The sequence below is a fragment of the Festucalex cinctus genome, chromosome 1 (genome assembly GCF_051991245.1).
Source record: "Festucalex cinctus isolate MCC-2025b chromosome 1, RoL_Fcin_1.0, whole genome shotgun sequence".
Taxonomy (NCBI): domain Eukaryota; kingdom Metazoa; phylum Chordata; class Actinopteri; order Syngnathiformes; family Syngnathidae; genus Festucalex; species Festucalex cinctus.
The window spans coordinates 22741600-22754449 of record NC_135411.1 but is presented as its reverse complement, the minus strand read 5'-3'; the positions used below and the strand labels follow the sequence as shown (position 1 = coordinate 22754449).

The following is a 12850-nucleotide window of genomic DNA, read 5'->3' as shown; positions in this document are numbered from 1 at the left end:
CATCCTTCGAGCTTGGGGATGGCGGTGCGGGGTAGGGGTGGGGGGCAGTAACGCTCTTGATCATCGTCGAGGCCGCCGGTAGGTGTGAAGGTCGAGAAACTGCATCGGCTTGATATCCCTGAGAGCCTCGCCGCCCACGTTGCCAATTTCTAATTGATGCTTTAAATGAGGCAAATGAAGCGAGCGTGACGAACAGCGTCAAAACAAGTCGGCGAGGTGCCGGGACGAGCTCGACGAACTCAGAAGCGTGACTAGGTTACCAGGTAGCAAATTTCAGGTGCAGCCAGCAAGTCGAAACCCGACTGCAGTGTGCGAGGTTCGACAATTGGCCTGACGGTTGAATCGCATCATTGCAGATGTATTTTCACAGCCAATCAAAATGCACACATACACAATGTTTAAGCTAGCCAGCTACGCTGGTGCCTCACAAATAGTTTACCGGTATATATACAGTTGTGCTGTGATACATGGTGAAACAAAAACTTAATACCCATAAATCCAAAATACTCTTGGAATATTAAATACTGAAAAAAATGGAATATTATACTCTTAAATATTCTTGTTGATTACTTTGTGTTGATTATTTGTTGTTGTTGTTGTTGTTGATGAGGGGCAGATAATGTAAATTTTACTTCCTTCTGTCCCCTTTCATTTCCCTTTTTTTTAAAAGAATGAAATTATGACCTATGACGTACGTCCCGTAAAATTACAACTTTGCTTTTATAATCAACTTTGTCCAATATAATGACAACTTTTTTTCTCTTTATATGAACCAATTTTGTAAAATAGCTAAATTAATCACACAGTCTTTTTTTCCTTTGTACTTAAAATTGCAACATTAATCTTGTACCTTTTCTCTCCAAATATTATACCTCAAAATTTGTTTTTTTTATATTTTATCATCTTTAGAGTATAACATCTTCCTCCTCTAAAATTAGGATTTTCGTATTATGGTAATTTTAAATATTCATTTATTTTTGCCAAATTCTGACTTTACTCTTACAAATTTATAACTTTGTCATAAAAATACCCCCCCCCCCCCCCCCAAAAAAAATAAAAAATAAAATAAAATTCCAACTCTAATTTACTGTTCTCATAACATTCTTTTTCTCATTTTTCTAGTAAAATTCTGTCGTTTTCTTGTAAAATTATGTCTTTCCGACAATATTCCGATTTTTTTTTTGTAGTATTAATCTTCATTCTCTCATAATTCTGACTCTTTTTACTCTTAATATTATGCCTTTTCCTACTGTGACTTTAAATATAAACGTTATATTCGATAAGGGCTCGCATTAACATCTTAAATGACATGATTGATTCTTCAGAGCTATTGTACTTCATTTTTCTATTCAGACCATTTCTAAGAGCATATCTTCGTCTCTCATCAGTCAGTCCGTCCAAGTGAGGCGCCATCTATTTTCACCATATGCTTATCTTGGTCCCTCAAAGATTGTCAAGCCTGCTGCTAATCCTCTAAATCTGCAGCTTGAGTCAAAACTCAACTCAGAACTCTCTGGTGCGCCAAAAGGAGTCCCAGTCTGTATTGTCCTCTGAAGATGATAAAATGCCACACCTGTGAGTTTTAATAATTTTGGTGGATCAAAGGAGCCATGAAGCGCTTTAACTGTGCGCTGGTGCATTAATGAGGCGCATTGTTTTGCTCCCCCCATACAATCTGATACAGAAGCATCCTGCTTTGTCCGCTTATCATCTGCCTCTTTGCTAGCACAATAATCGAGTGAATGCACTTCAGCGTGGTTGCATTCCTGAGGACAAAAAAAAATAAAAAATAGAGGAAATGGAGTTGATTAAAGAGCTTTGTTGACGGCTTCTATAGCCGGACATTAGCGCTCTTTATGCCAATTGAGATAGATGCAGTGGGTTATAATGGGAGTCTTGTACAAGACTGTATCGTCCCCGCTGGTCCGAATGCACAATCCAATTTCCAACCCAACAGTAATTTTTGTGATGGCCCCTTATGCCAGTTACTCGTGATAGCGTCACAATATAAACACAACATATTTTCGCCAGCATTTTGCGGTGTTGTTTTGAATTTAAATCTCATGTCATGATAAAATACATGTTATCTACGGATTCAGACAATCGGAGCATCACTATCATTTTGTCAGCCGTTGACTTGACTTACTCATGTAATGAGTATCGGTCGCCAGTTGCCTATCCCCGAATCAGGTGATTGCTCCTCTTGACAGTTATCCATGATAACCGGCACCTTGCACAACAGAAAAAAAATATAATGACTAAAAATAATTCGCTGTCAAATAAAGTATGATGATTAATATGAAGAGAACCACCATACACAATATAGGTACATATAAGGGCTATAAATAATCCACAAAGTCAGGGAAGATTGCAGTGATCCAACATCGTATTAGTGATGGCACAACAAAAGGAGCCAAGTACGTGCAGGGAAAGAAGAGGGAAGGGGGAACCTCGGCCATCTCGGTTCAAATGGCTTCGTTTTGTGTTGTGCTTCACAGCTGACTTTGTGTGGGCATAAAATGGATATATAATGTTTCAAAGTAACCGTTTACCATTGGTCAACGTAGGCCTTGAATTACTGTCTGGAAGAATCACGGGTCAAAGGTCCCACATTCCTCTGGGAACCTCGCGTATGTTCTCTGCACGCCTGGGTGGTCGGGATCCCGGTTCACCACTCGTGACCGACCTTGAATCCTCTCCTAAAGCTGGATCGCACCCCCTCAGGGAGCAAACATCAGCACCTCGAGATGGTCTCAGGAGTGAAAGCAAAAGCTGCTCTTACAAGTGTCTGGGGGAGAGAGAGGGAAGAATGAATTGATCCACTGCTGAATTTGCCAGTTTCTAACCTTACAAAAAATGAGCAGGTTTGTTAAAATGAACAGTTCTGATTATGGTAACAGATGTAATATTAGTTTTTAAAAAATGTAAATCCATATAAATTCCTCAAGTTTCTTGGCTGGTGCTTGAAAACTTTATGCTTCAATGCCCTCCACAGGTGTTCTTATGGGTTAAGGTCTGGAGACTGACTTGGCCACTCTGTAACCTTCATATACTTCATCAGCCGCTCTTTTGTTGCCGTGGCAATACATTTTGTGTCATTGTCGCGCTAATAGACACATCTGCGACTGTTTGGCTCCCACTTTTGAATAATGGCGCCAATATCTGTCACCTTCTCACCAAGCCTCTTACTGATGGAACCCATTCCGGCCTTATGCATGTCTACAATTTTGTCCCTGGTATACAAAATTTTGACAGCTCTGTCATTAAATTTTGAATCACAGGGAGAAAACAAAAGAGTAGCTGACAGTTTTGATGCTGGCGGATTTTGTTTATACGTTGCTGGTGTGTGATGGTCTCAGTCTTGCCCGTGTTGGTATATACATTGCAAGGTAAGAAACTGATTCCTCGAACAGGTGTCCTTTATACGCCTGAGATGAGATGAGCATGGAAATTGCTTAATTGTGCGTGTGGCTGTGTGCCACATTGGCACCAGCCAAAATACAGTATGTGAGCCAAAAACATTTAGAACTTTGATACGGTGTTTTTCTCAGGCTCTCGTTTTTGTAGTGCTGTCAATATTAAAGCGTTAACTAATTAATTCAGGGGTGTCCAAACTTTTTCATTTGAGGGCCACATACGGAAAATCAGAAGGACGCAAGGGCCACATAATGTTATGAAGAGAAATTGTGTTTAGTCCTAAAAATGGTACAAATAATTTGTGCTTTTGCATATTGAGAAACAATGTGACAGTGTATATAACCAAATTTATTTGTAATATGGCAGTAGTTATTATAGTTTTGGAATTTTTCATTTTCGTTTTTATTTTGTTTTGAGCGTAGTTTTTTTTTTTTAAATTTAGTTAGTTTTAATTAGTTTTCACGGTTGTTCTGTTATTTTTTTTAATTAATTTTAGATCTTTAATAAATGCTTAGTTTTAGTATAGTTAGTGTCAGTATAAGTTTTATTTGTATTTTATTTATTTTTTATGTGTAGTATTGTGCCCAATATTTAAAAAACACCGTGGGCTTTATTCCGGTTTATATCAAAATAAATTACTAAAAAATCACATTTAAAATCATCCCCAAAGGCTTATGCATTAAATTAATTACCAAAGACTAAAACGAAGGACATGTTTGCTAAATTATAGTTATTTTTATTTTAGTTAGTTTTGTAAACATAAAATGTAGTTTTTAAAAAAAAAAGCATCTTCATTTTTATTTTATTCCGTTAACGAAATTTTTTGAATTTTATTTTTTCGTTAGTTTTAGTTAACTAAAATAACCTTTAATAGCATCTGCATTTTTCAACCCCTTCCCTTCTTACTTTGACCATCTCCAAACATTTTTGTTTTTATTTTATTTTATTTGAACTCTAGTCAAATGCCATTTTTAGCATATGTCGCGGGCCACTAAAATATGGACGGCGGGCCGCAAATGGCCCCCGGGCCATAGTTTGGACACCCCTGAATTAATTAATCAACTATTAATAAATAAATTAATCGCTTTAATCATGTATTAACACAGATTAATCACACTATTATATTTGACCACAGATTATTCTTTATTTTGACAGTGGATGGCTACGTTAAAGGTAGCACAGGTTGTGTTGGAGTAATAAAAATAAAATAACTGCATGCATTAATGTAAAGCATCGAATAAATGTTTGTATGACATTCAGAACATTTGTTCATGTCAAACTACTGGCGTCATTTTTTTCCCATTTTAAATTATGCATGTAATTAACTGATTAGAAAAAAAGAGGAGGATGAGCATGTGCAGTGGATCAAAAATGTTGAAGACGTCATTAAACGTCGAAAGTATTAACACATAGGTGCTCTTCAAATTTGGCAATCAGCAAAAAATGTATTAAAAAAAAGCGATTAATCGTGATTAATCAAAATTCTAAAATGTGGTTAATCTGATTAATAATTTTCATCATTTGACAGCTCTACTTTTTACTGACATTCTGTGTATCACGAAAATCAACAAATAACAAACAATAATAGAGTGAGGATGGTATAAGTGAACAAACTTACAAATTCAAATGAAAATCAAATAATTATGTCCCCTGCTGGAAGTCTGACTGAGAATTCTGAAATGATAACCACAATCCAAAAAAAAAAAAAAAAAAAACACCCAAGAAGGTGAAAGCCCGTCTGTCCTCAGGGGGCTCAAGTTCTACTCGCTGTGACAAGAGACGAGATTAGGCAGCTGCGAGGGACTCTTATCTAAAGGGCTGAATGATGTTTGCGCTGAAGTAAAGGCCTGCAATCTTTTACCTGGAAAAACTGCTAAAAGTATGTCCTCTGCTCTGGGGTGAAATCCCACAGTAGTATTTCTCTGCTTTCCAAAATATTTCTACCTTTGCTTTTGTGTATTCAAATTAGTTTGATCATTTTCCTCACAGCTAAAATATTCACTGTAAAATGTCTTCAAATCCATGTCATATAGGAAGATAAAAATAAAATAGCCAGTCTCATAATGCTAATTTTCATGTAAATCTACAACTACCGCATCTTAATGGAGGATGGCTGCAGAAATGACAATTAACATAATGCTAACATAAAAGGAAATAGCCACTGAAATACTAATGAGATTAACGGTACCATGATTTTTTTATTATTATTTTTTTTTTTAGCCTTTTTGAATATAACATGAAATGTTTTAGAGACACACCAACTGCTCAATAAACGAGACTAAGTGCAATTTCTGGAGAAATTGCGTGGGAATGCTGAAAGCTGAATGCTCATAGCGGAATGCTAAGATTTGAATGCATGTGGAATGCTTGTGATGTAAATTGAGAGATACATTATGAAATTGTAACCTCCTGGTTACTGGACTGCGCTTTACCAACTGTGCCACCAAGCAGGATCAGACACCTGGTAATGATGAAGTGATGATGAATGAATGAGGAAAAGTTGATATTAAACGTTAAATTGTGCAATTGCTGTAAGTAATGTGGAATCCAACAATATATACCCCAAGAGGCGTCAATTTTTTTTAAGCTAGTTGAAATTTAATAAATTGGAAGTATTATGTGGGAGTTGTTACGCGGCAAAAAAAGCGTGGAGAATAAAAATCACAATAACATATGTGGGAATGCTTCAGCATTCCCACAATGAATGAACAAAAGTATTTCAAAGAGACTTAGCATTAGCATGATGCTAACTCAACATGGAATTGAGAAATAGGTTTAGCTGAGAAAATAGATACTATTTTGGAGACACAAATTCAATTACAATAGATAGATAGATAAATATAAATACGTAAATAAATACATACATACAGCGAGTCTGAAATGTACAAACAGAGTAGCCATAACCTTCTTGAAGGTTAAAATACATATAAAAACTTCACACATCTCACTGACGTAGTAATAAAATGTGAAAATCCTTAAATGGAAGTCAATGCCGCTACAATAGATTCGAGCCCAAACCTCCTTGCTGCGAGGCAATCATGCTCAACACTGAATTACCGTGCTGCCCACTCCTACGGAACATGATTACATAAATCAGCTTATAGCCTCTCGTGTCACTGGAACGCAATCCTTTCAGACAGGCTAATAAATTACAGCAAACAAACTTAGCCGTCCACTTGCGGTAATTGGGTTTGCTGTGTGTTGCCGCACATTGCTATCTACGGGACTCTGTTATGCCTAATCCTAAAATTCAACGGGCGGACATAATGTTGTTTTCACGATAAGGCGGGCGAGAGGGGGCTGGGCTCACGGGCCGATTTGAATACGCTTTAGACGGGATTTAGCGTCTCCGCCTGCAGCATTGTGACCGCCCGTCATTTTTTATTCAGTGTTTATTAAACGCGCAGCGTCACCGGCGCAACAGCGGCACGCGGGCACGGGGAGACATATTGTTGAATGCTGACGCGGCGAGCAGGCCGCTTATCACGGATGCTGTCTCGCACCATTAAGCAGGAGACGGGATACTGATGACTAACGGAGAAAGGGGAAGGAGGGGGGGACAGAAACGTAAAATGCAAATGCTTACAATAACAGAGGGTGATGCACAATCCACTCCAGCAGGAAAGCCAACCTGCATGATAAAGAAAAGCAAAAGGAGGGTTTGGATGGTTTCATTACAAGAGGCAGCACATCAAGACATGTTATCGCACTGGATATGCAGTACAGTATGCAGATAGTGTATACGGCTGCTGAATTATTAACACACTCAAGGGGGAAAGCTTGCTATTGATTAGGCCTGTTACACGTGTCATATGACCCACGCGTTATCACACGATCCGCACAGATTGCGTTTTCCTGTGAGCAGAAGCCTCCTTCCCACCGACTAGATAAGAGTATCGAGGACTCATCTTTACACCAAAAGCCTTCCTTTGACCTTCAAGTGTTTACTTTTCAGTGCACATGCAACCATTTAAATTGGACCACATCACCATTCATTGGCCTTTAAATGTTATTTACGTTCTAATGTGAGCGCTGTGGCACACTTAAAGCCTGCTAATTGATAATATGCACAGGTAACCCTTTAGCAGGCATGGAATGGAACTATTTTTGGTAACTAAAGATTAAAAAAAAATCTACCTGTGTACTAGGGGTGTGCCAAAAAATTCGATTCATAAAAGAATCGAGATTCTCATTTATAAATCGAATCGATATTAATATCCAAAAATTGATTTTATTTAAATTAGAAATGAAGAAGAAGGGGAAAAGGCAGTTGTAGCTCACATGCTGTTTTTGTGGACAAAGGCACTTACAATACAAAATTAATAAATGTTTAAACAAAAACAAAAAAAAGACACTTTAATGTCTCTATTTGTCGTTGTGTCTTGCAAAGCAGACTGGAGTAGATCATGACAATGTTGTGCATATCTGTAAATTGAAGCAAAAATCATTTGTCAATCAAATAATTTGAATCGAAAATTGTTTGAATCGCGAATCGAAGATCGATTCTGAATCGAACCGTAGACCCAAAAATTGGAATCGAATCGAATCGTGAGACAGTCAAAGATTCCCAGCCCTAGTGTGTACCAGGCCTAAAGATGATTGTTCAAATTGACCCAAACTATTGCACTTTGAAATGTTGATTTCAGTTTGCTCATTATTTACACAAAAAGTTCGCATTTTAGTGGGCATGAAACCATTTTTGGTGCACTTATATTACAGAACTTTTAAATGCACTCGACATGTCTCACGTTGACTCTGAAATATTGTTTACTTTTTCATCCACAGTCATTTTTTTGTATTAAAGATTGCTAGTCGTTGCCATTCACAGATTGCTATATAAAGCATGTAACCATTTCTGGTAGATTAAGCAGAAGTTAAAAATGTACTACAGACACTTTACTTAAACTAAACTGTTTAAATAAGCTTTATATTATTGTTTGCAACCATTCAGATGGGTTTTTGCACAGTCCAAACTATTAATTGCTGAAGTGTACAGGAAACACCCCCAACCATTTTCCGTCACTTCTACAATTTAAGTAAAAGATAAAAATGGACCTTGTGTGCTCTTGGCCTCTCAATATAATCTCTAGTTTGAAGCCATTCGGTTGGGCTTTTGCTGATAGTTGACAAGTACCAATTATGGAACCATTCTTAGTAACTCAAGTGGAAGTTCAAAATATTCCACATGCACCGTACTTTGTCCTTTGAATATACTTTACATTCTAATTTGCAGCCACTCCATTGGGCATCTGTGAAGTTCAAGCTACTAATCCTCTGTAGGTTGCTATTTCTCAGACGTGGAAACATTTTTGGTAATGCAAGTGGACGTGTAATTTTAAAATGGACCCCATATTCCTTTACTTTGGCCGTACAGTACGTAGTAGCCATTTGGTCGGGATTTTTCTGCTGCTAAAAATGTTGACGTCCAGATGTATTATTGGTAGCATCAATGTCAGGGCTCAAAATCTCTTGCGAAGTAAGCAACTATTTCAGAATGTGATGTGATTGTGATTCATTAAAAGCAATAACTTAGTCATACCATTAAAGCCTTTATTTTAACAGACGTACACATTAGCGTCTCCTGGCTCCAACACAATTACAGAGTATCTGAGATGCAATCGTTCCGTGGCGTTTTATTCAGAATGATGCTGAAAGGCAATCTGGTTAGAGCGCCAGCTGTTGGTGATGCATCATGATATGTCACATGACGCGCCGCCGCGCCGCACACAGCTGGTGACAATGACTGAATTTGGATGTGAGTGAGAAACAGCCATCGATTAAGTGCGGGTGTTTAATCAAGACGGCGGGAAACGAGAAATCATTCTTGGGAATTAGGCTGCAAACAGCCTCTCATTTTGATCTATAAACCCTGTTTATCTTTTATTTTTGAAAGCAATGGCAACAACTTAAGCGCCACAACTCCCGCCAAAGTACACAGCACGATTTGGAAAATCAGGAGATACAAATAAAAAAAATTACCCCTCCCCCCCATCACCAGTGTTACTGATTGACTGAAATCGGATAGAATTGGAAGAGTCTCAATGACCAATAAAGTTCATGAAAATAAACAGGAAGTCGGGCATTTTGGTGAGAAGCAGACATTTTAGGGTGAATTCCAGGGTTCTGCTACTAGATAAATTAGAAGCAGCTGTTTTCAAAACAGACGAGTGACACTATAGATTGCAACGCTTTTTGCCTACGTTGTCTTTGGGAGTTGAAGACCATCAAAGTTTAATGATCATTTTGAGGATTGGCCATGAAGAAGCGGTGAATCCCGGCAAACCAATTTCACACTTGGGTCGACGTGTGGATCATAATAGAACGCATGAAAAGTCTCAAGCACCGATATACAACATTAAACAGTCAGCTGGCCATTTTGGTTGGAAGCAGCCATTTTGAGGCAAATTTTGCTCAATGGTGAGCCATTTTTGTCAAAGTGAGCAAATATGGTGTCAGGTTTTGAGGACTCGCCAGAAAAGAGGGGCTATGTTCTTTCACACCAGGTACCATTATTAGTAGGGATGGGCGAGTACCGATACCAGGTATCGGTATCGGGCCGATACTAGCCTTTTTTCAAATACTCGAGTACTCGTGACGCACACGAGTACAAGCGGCAGAGAGGGAAGACGTAAAGTGAGTCCTCCTTGCCTGTAACTGGCGCTAGCTTGCAGCAGTTTTTCACCAAAACTTCACCGGTTTGGAAATACTTCAAAATTGTGAATCTTAAACTAAATGAGCATTTTTGTGTTTTATTTTGAGCATTGAGACTATTGAAGAGTGACTGTACTGTTTTTTGTTTGTTTTTTGTCAAAATTAAAGGAAATATATTTGTTTAAAAATATCTGTTAGTGATTTTTTTTTTGTTGTTGTTGTCAAAATGTACTACTGGTATCGGCAGTTGGTATCGGTATCGGTGAGTACTGAGGGTCTGAGTATCGGTATCGGTCTGAAAAAAAGTGGTATCGAACATCCCTAATTATTAGGATTCTTCAGACATATGAAGTATCACTTGGGAGGCCACATCATGACAGAAAAAAATTGCTATTTTGGCAAATTGCATTTAATTTAAGAAGTCCTGAACATGACACTTGAAAACTTGCTGTTTATATTACCCACTGTAAAGCTTTAAAAAATAAAAATAAAAATACACTGCAACACCATCTTACCCAATCAACATGTTTATCATAACAGGATGAATGAAAAAGTTTGAAAGCCAAAATGGAAGTGGAACGGTTTGGTCAATTCCAGGGCAAACTCATGATCGGCAAATTAGCTTAGCCTATTAACTGTGTGTTCGTGAGATTGAAAGTGTTGACCACGGGAAACTAGACCACTTTTCCCTACCTTTATTGATCCAAGGCAAACATTTGACATTCGATAAATATTACGGCTCACCACAAAATAAAAATGTAATTAAGACCATAATTACTCACAAATTTGGGGCCTGTTTAGTTAAACACAAGTTAGTACATTGTACATTGTTTGACTTGACAAGGGGAATCTAGTGGAAGGGCGCTGAATTGTTTTGCCTGTCGGTATAGAATTCCTGGCATAGATAGATGAACATAGATAAAATATTTTTGGAGGAAATACATAATAATTTGGAGACCATCCATCTATCCATTTTCTGAGCTCCTACGCCATCTAATGTGTGCAAAGCATGGCATCAAAGTTTGATAGATTGGCCATTAAAGAGGGGGGACATGTTCATCTCAGCTCACAGCTTTAATTCTTACTGTTATTATGATCACGCTGAGACTTTTTGTCTCTCACAGATTTCGGCATGTGGCGATTCCACGTCCATCTGTTAAGGTAGTGTAAGAAGATAGCGACTCTGTACTTTCATTACCGCTTCCATTACTTCCCCGTGCTGAGAAAGCTTCTGTTGTAGATGGTGTATACTGTAGCAGAGACCTCCTGGCATTTATTACCCAATCAATACCCAACTTAATCTAATTTAGTGGGAAGTGGTGAACTCTTTTACTTTAACTCCCCCCTCCTTCTCCCCCTCCACCTCCACCCCCCTCGCGGGGTAAAAGAGCCTCTCTCATTGCTCCATTCTTTTCACGCTGCAGACAGATACAATGTTCGCCGAGCAGCCGCCGTGACTGTTCTCACGCTTCCCCGTCCTTCAGTGCCGTGACGAGAGGAAGCAGTGAGGCTCGCGGCCAGAACTCCTTCTCTTTCTTTGCCAAAATGAAAAAGCTTTTCCCAAACTTTTTAAACAACCGGTGGTCTCTGCTGGCCTAAACACTATCAGAAGCACTGACCTGCAGTAATATCCTTCCATCCAGTCATTCATTTTCTGTTCCGCTTATCCTGACTAGGGTCACGAGAGAGCTGGAGCATATCCCAGCGGACTTCAGGCGAGAGGCGGGTACACCCTGAACTGGCTGTCAGCCAATTGCAGGGCACATATAGACAAACAGCCATTCACACTGACCAACGGACAATCTAGAGACTCTGATTACCCTAACATGCACGTTTTGGAAGGTGCGAGGAAGCGGAGAAAATATGCTGACTCCAAACAAGGCGAAAGTCTGGATTCAAACTTCCTGATATGAAAGCTGCACTGCAGCTGGTCTGAATTGACACGCAGACTTGAATGTGTTCTATTCTTGCGGCGTCCATACGGCCGCCGTACAGAAAACGCACCGCATCCATTCCACAGTCAGTTATTGGGTGTAAGCCGAACTGTACGTTGTAATTGCTGACAAAGTTCTTTTTTTGTCGCCCACTATATAAGTACTTGAGCTAGTGGTAGACCCCAAAGTGCATTACGTGGCGCCCCCAAAAAAACAAAAAAACTAATTGTTTAAAAACTGTTTAAGAGTGTAGCTATACACCTAAGTACTATATATTTCCCAGTCTTTACACCTGTTTTTCATTTCTCTGAATTGAACTGACAGGTTTTTTTGTTGGTTTAATTTGTTTTTTTAGAAAGGAAAACATTACCAGGTTGAAACCCGGACTGTGAATGGTTTGATAAACAATGACTTCTCAGTTACGAGCATGCGAATGCACACGTGTCCAAATCTATGTGCGTGTGCATACATTTATGGCCAGCCCTTATTGAGATGTCACCTGGCCAGTCCACTGAAGAATTCTGGCTGTCAAGACAACAAAACACAACACAACACAACACATTTGCTTGCAACACAAGGTAGGAGAAGTGAGTGTTAGATTTCACACCCCTGTCCTAGACTTGCCTTTACACACATGCAGTATCTCACCTTTGTAGTTGTACAAATTGCCAGGTCGAATTGCCCCCCCCAACCCTCCACGCCACCCATTTTTCCAGGGCTATTAATACAGAACAGTAACACCAGGTACTAGGGGATGTTATCTTTTACATGCAGGGGCTCAAGACAAATCCCCCTACAGGGACAATAAAGTTGATCTTATCCTCACCTACATGGTTGTTTTTGTAAAA

The 12850-nt window shown here is 38.9% G+C and overlaps 1 long non-coding RNA gene across 2 annotated transcripts in view; it reads right to left on the bottom strand.

The window, feature by feature from the left end:
• LOC144020448 (uncharacterized) overlaps nt 1-12850 on the bottom strand; it is a 60809-nt gene that overhangs the window by 44826 nt on the left and 3133 nt on the right. For both annotated transcript variants that reach the window (XR_013283884.1, XR_013283885.1), the window contains exons 2-4: nt 7004-7048; nt 2553-2788; nt 2147-2230 (exon numbers count right to left, since the gene is read on the bottom strand). This is a non-coding gene — a long non-coding RNA (uncharacterized LOC144020448). The remainder of the gene's footprint in view (nt 1-2146; nt 2231-2552; nt 2789-7003; nt 7049-12850) is intronic.